Here is a 5,926-nt window from a genome sequence, read left to right as displayed (position 1 = left end):
CGCTGTGAGGTCTAAGTGAGCCAATGGTTACAGAACACACAGCACAGTTGCGGAGCTCTTACTATTACTATTAATAATGAGATGAAATTCTTCATCAGCAAAATGAGAATAATAAACTGGAATTACATTATATGTGCTTAACTGTACAAGGTCAATGACCATCTTGATACACAAGCCAGAGAGGTAGGAAGAAAGGAGGGAAGGAGGGAGGAAGAGAGGAAACTGATTTTCAAACAGCTGGTCACTAACAGCTGGTCACTAAACACAGTGGTAACTTCAGTGACTGGTTCCAACACGGACCATGCCAGATGTGCTGAAAAGAGGAACAGTATCCACAAAGCCACTTGCACCAGGTGTCGTGGCTAGGGAAAGTCAGGGGCTCCCGGGGTAATGTGCTTGTGTAGGACTCATCACTTCATTTGCAGACCTAGAACCTGACCCAGCCTGGATGTGCGGGCTGTGAGGACGAGGATGGTGAGTGGAAGCACTGAACTTCGCCCCGCACACAGGGGGTGCTCAGCAAACCTGAGCCGGCGGTAGTGATGGCTGTAGTTGTTGCTATGCTATTGGCATGTTGTTAGCATGCTATTGGCATGACTCTCTTCTCCCATTGGACTGGAGGCCTGGGGTGGCCCCAAGCTTCTGGATTGACCCCTCGCTCTAGGCTTCCATGGTGTCTGTCCCACCCTCCTCTGCTGTCCTCCCTCTTTTCCAACCTGTGCATGTGTGTCCTCTGTAGGGGGCACCCCTGGGTTTGGAGCCCCCTTACCTGGCAGGCTGCCCTATCCCCGTGAACACCCTCTTAGTCTATCATCACAGTTCCGAGGCCCGATCTGCACAGCCCAGGCCCTGGATGAGCACCTGGCTGCTGGCATCCGACGTGACCGACAAAAGAGCCGGATCAATTACCCTGACGACTCGGGCGAGCCTGGATTGACACGCCTTCTCAGGGGACGGGCTGCGGCACAGAGGGTCAGGGGCGTGTGTGTTGTCCAGATCCCGGGGTGGGAGCCGGTGTGTGGCTCCCCGTGGTGGCGGGGAGAGCCGGGAGGTAATAAAAGATAGATGGAAATGGACATCCAATTTCCCTTATCGGGCTTCTGAGCAAGAGAGGCCTTGGGCGACATTAATTAACAGATACCAATCAGCCAGCCCATGAGGGTGTGTGTACGTAGGGAAGCGGGGACGGCACTGGGGTGGGGGCATCTGAAAGCAGACAGAATGGGAGGAAAGAGGTAGGAGGTGGATGGGGAGAAATTAATAGACAGTTGAATTGGAAGGTGGCAGAGAGGGAGGGTGAGGAAATGAAGGAGAAAAGTCCCCTGTGAGGGTAATCACGCAGGTGCGATCACTAGAAGAATGTGAATAGCATGCTTCTGCCCCTTCATTCATCCAACAAGCATTTATTGAACACCTACTAAGTGCTAAGTGCCAGACCCTAGTGACAGGATGGCCAGCTCAAACCGGAACTGGTACTGGCCCAGCCTTCAAGAGCTCTCAGTGAAGAGGGAAGGACACCCCAAGTACCACATGTCACCATGGAGTCACGACAATAAGAGCTATGAGGAGATGGAGGGCTATGAGAACACACAATGGGGGTGTGGCCCAAGTGAGAGCCTGGGAGGCTTCCCGGAAGAGGAGACTTTGGGGCTGATCCCTGAAGGTGACGAGGAGCTCTGACAGCACACACCTCGGTGTCTGTGTGCCCCGTGCCCTGAGCTTCCTGTCATCTTCCCACCCCCACTGCCAAGCTCCCATCCTGGTGCCAAGAAGGTGCCCAACAAGTGTTCAGGTCGGAGGAGAGAACGGACAAAGACCACTGGGCCTTGACTCCCAGATGATAAGAAATGGTGCCCAAAGGACTGGGTCAGCCCCTCCTCGCCCTTCAGAGCGAGTGTGGATGTAGCTGCCTTTGAGTCAGACAGGCCTGCCCTGTTGGGAGAGAGACAGCTCCTGGGAGAGTTGTGTGCCACCTTCGGAGGATATGCCCCGAGGCCCATGCCCAGACCGCCCTGCTCGTCTGATCTGAGTGAACTCGGTCCCTGACTTCTCCCTTCCTCCATGAGTGTCTTCAAAAGGAGCTGGGAATAGCTTTGAAAATCCAAATGCCAAGTGCCAGGCACGCACATGGGCTTTTGTGCAAGGAAGGGGGAAATATTTGACCTTTTCTAATGTTTGAGAAAAGAAACACTCTGAGGGAAAATGAGAAATAAAAACTGTTACCTCGAAGAGGAAGGAGGAGGGGACAGGGAGGGAGACGGGAGTTCTGTGAATACATTTTTGCCTATTTGGGGCTTTTGAACCCGTCCATGTTTAAGGTGTCCAAGGATAAAATTAAATCAAGTGCAGAATGAAAGGTACGCTCCCTCCAACCCAGCGATTCCACAGCTGGGAATTCCTCCCAGAGAGAAAAGCATGCTGAGACACACCAGCTACACGTGCAGAGGTGTTTGCTGGCTGCGTCTGAAATGGCCCAAAGCAGTAAACAACCCAGAAGTGACCCATGTAATACATACAATTATTATACAAATGCCCTTATTAGTTAAATGAATGGCACGCTAGAAGCCACTAACAGTGGTTCTCAACCTGTGGGTCGTGACCCCTTTGGGGATCGAACGACCCTTTCACATGGGTCGCCTAAATACATCCTGCATATCAGATATTTACATTATGATTCATAACAGTAGCAAAATTACAGTTATGAAGTAGCAACGAAAATAATTTTATGGTTGGGGGTCACCACAACATGAGGAACTGTACTAAAGGGTTGTGGCATTAGGAAGGTTGAGAACCACTGCTCTAGAAGAATGAGGTAGAATGTGTGTGGGTGTGGAAGAAACTCAAGAGCATAAGGGAGGGAGTAAGGGTGAAGGGCAGAGACCAGGGCCGGGCCCTGTATTAAAATCCCGGCTTTGCTGACCACTGGCTGTCTAGCTCTCTGTGCCACAGTTTCTTCATTAGTAAACCAGGAATAAGAACAGTCCTGGCCTCAGGGGTTGTTTGAGTTAAATGAGCTAAGGTGCAGAACATTTAGAACACTCTTAGCACATGGCAGGTGCTATACTATTGTATATAATTAAATGGAAGAAGCAGGTACAGCAAATTATAGTATGATCCACGGAGGGGAGGAGAACACGTGTGAGTGAGCACATACACACACACACACACACACACACACACACCCGCATGCGCAGTGGGGGGGTGTAGGTGGGTGGGTGTTCGGGTACAGGAAACTCCCAGAGGGATGCATTTGGAACTCCACCCCTCTGTCACATCCACAACTTTGCCAGAAGCACATATTCCTTCTTTTTTTTTTTTTTTTTTTTTAAATATATTTTATTGATTTTCTACAGAGAGGAAAGGAGAGAGATAGTTAGAAACATCGATGAGAGAGAAACATCGACCAGCCGCCTCCTGCACACTGGGGATGTGCCCACAACCAAGGCACATGCCCCCGACCGGAACCGAACCCGGGACCCTTCAGTCCGCAGGCCGACGCTCTATCCACTGAGCCGAAAGGGAGCTGAGCCATTCCTCCCTGCCCTTCAGCAAAGCACCTCCACTTCTGCTTTTCTGCCTGGGCTCCTCTGCTCCATCAAGTAATTAGCAATTCTGGGGCTCAGGGGGCCTCTGGAGAGGCTGGGTGTGGCTGTGCCCCAGGAGTGCAGGCGTCCCTGTGCCTGGCTGACCCGGAGGGCACTGGCCCCTTCGGGTTCTGCCCCAGTCGGCTGCCCCTGGGCCCGCCCTCCTGGGGTCTCCCACCTTGAGCTCTGCTGCCCACAGAAAGTTGCTTTATCTGCACCAACTGATCTAATAACAATGTCAGGCTCTCCCCCAGCCCCCAGTGACTTGACAGCAGGAGCTCCTAGAATTTAAAAAAAAGAGAGAGAGGGAGAGAGAGAGAGCACATAATTTGTGGCAAGTGGAGTTCATAATCTGTTAATTTATTATCGTTTCTGTCGACCTGGAGGGCCATTAGCAGAGGTAATAAAGGGAGATGTAATTATAGGCTCTGAGGCCACTCCAGACACAGCTGCTGTCACTCGGCAGCCCATATTTCATCGGCCTTCGGCATTCTGCTCTCAGTGCGGCCAGACGGTGGCTACCTGGGAGCAGAGCCGCTGAGGGGCCCTCTGTGGGGCCGCCTCTGGGGTCCCCTGCAGAGGCCACCACTTGTCAGCGGGCAGGGCCCTGGGGACTCCCCGGGGGCTGGCAGGAGAAAGTTCCGGCTGGGGCAGCCTGGAGGCTGCCTGAACCGGGAGAACCAGCTAATCCCACCTGGAGGCTGCAATTCCTCAAGTGGTGCCCACGGGCTGTGAAAGGCCAGGGCTCTGGTTCTACCCTCTTGCTCACAGGGAATAAGAGGCGGACACTCTGAAGGCTTGGGCTTGTCCCCTGGGCAGCCCAGCACTTGGAAAATCAACCTCTGGGGGAGGGAGACTTCGGTCTGACTCACTCACACAAAAGGGCGGCTGTTACTCTGAGCAAATCCCAATCAGGCAGGAGTTCCCCAGGGCTCACCCTGTGTGTTCAACGCCCTGGTAATTGCGGGGGGAGGGGGGCGGGGGGGGGGTGCTGAGACCGCTCACAGCATCTCATGCCCTTGGGGACTTTTCCTCCGTGGCCTCTGCCCAATCAAGTCTGAAGGGCTAACTTTGGTTCAGTGGCTAGAGCTTTGGCCTATCGACCGAAGGGTTCTGGGTTCGATTCCAGTTGAGGGCATGTACCTTGATTGCGGATTTGATCCCTGGTGGGAGATGTGTAGCGGGCAGCCGATTGATGATTCTTTCTCATCATTGATGCTTCTCTCCCTCTCTCCTTCTCCTGTCCTCTCTGAAATCAATATAAAAAAAGCATATTCACTAAGAAAGAAAAAAAGAAAGGAAGGAAGAAAGAAAGAAAGAAAACCAAAAAGAGAGGAAGGATGCAGGCCCGAGCCCACCTGGGTTGTGTCTGCTCCTCTCCATCTTGGTTCCTGGAGAGGCCGGACTGGCTCCTTACTCAGGAATAGAGCGTTGAAGAGGAGCCAGAGCCTCTGTCCTTACAAAGGGAACCACATCTCATGCCTCGGTATCCTCTGGCCTCCAGCCCAGAGCCCAGCACCCACAGGGTGCTTCCTAGCTGCCTTTGCATGCATTTATTGAGCACTGACTGTATGTAGTAAGATCTCTGCTAGGAGCTGTGGCTGATACAAAGAATTAGATTAATTCCTGTCCCAAGGATCTCATTTGGGAATAAGATGGATAATTTTTGTTGTTTGTTTTGTTAGTCCTCAACCAATGACATTTTTCTATTGATTCTTTAGAGAGAGTGGAAGGGAGGAAGGGGGAAAGAGGGAGAGGGAAAGGGAAAGGGAGAGGGAGAGGGAGAGGGAGAGGGGGAGAGAGAAAAAAAAATCGATGTGAGAGAGACATCAATTGGTTGCCTCCTGCATGTGCCCTGACTGGACCAGGGATTGAGCCTGCAACCAAGGTGCATGCCCTTGACCATAATTGAACCTGGGACCCTTCAGTGGATGGGCCAAAGGATGCAGATCTTTAAATGTATCAGGCACTTGATGTGTCATCGCCCTTAATATGAGGTTTACATGCAGTGGCAGGAGCTCTATTAATTAATTTTGCCTTACTAGTAAACACTAGAAGGTCAGGCCCAAATAATTCAGCATGCAGATTTATGCAAAATAGGCAAATTAGCGTTTGAGGCAGACAAGTGAGCCCCTGTATTTATTTTATTTTTTAATCAAAAAGAGTTCAGCTGTGGACAAAGAGAAATGATGCGAAAGGGGGCTTTTAACACTATCCACAATAATGTGCTAGCAACAATGGTCATGGTCTCTGCTGTGTGCGGGCCTGGGCCAAGTGTGCCCTATCGTCCTAGCACCTGGGAAAGGGGCTCTATCCTGAGTCCCAGTTCCCAGGAGAGTAAA

At 51.7% G+C, this 5,926-nt stretch overlaps 1 protein-coding gene across 2 annotated transcripts in view; it reads right to left on the bottom strand.

Moving 5' to 3' along the window:
- ESRRB (estrogen related receptor beta) overlaps positions 1-5,926 on the bottom strand; it is a 166,903-nt gene that overhangs the window by 8,160 nt on the left and 152,817 nt on the right. The window lies entirely within an intron of this gene.

The sequence above is a fragment of the Myotis davidii genome, unplaced genomic scaffold, assembly GCF_000327345.1.
Source record: "Myotis davidii unplaced genomic scaffold, ASM32734v1 scaffold309, whole genome shotgun sequence".
Lineage (NCBI taxonomy): Eukaryota > Metazoa > Chordata > Mammalia > Chiroptera > Vespertilionidae > Myotis > Myotis davidii.
The sequence above is the reverse complement of the archived record's forward strand: the minus strand, read 5'-3'. Positions and strand labels throughout refer to the sequence as shown.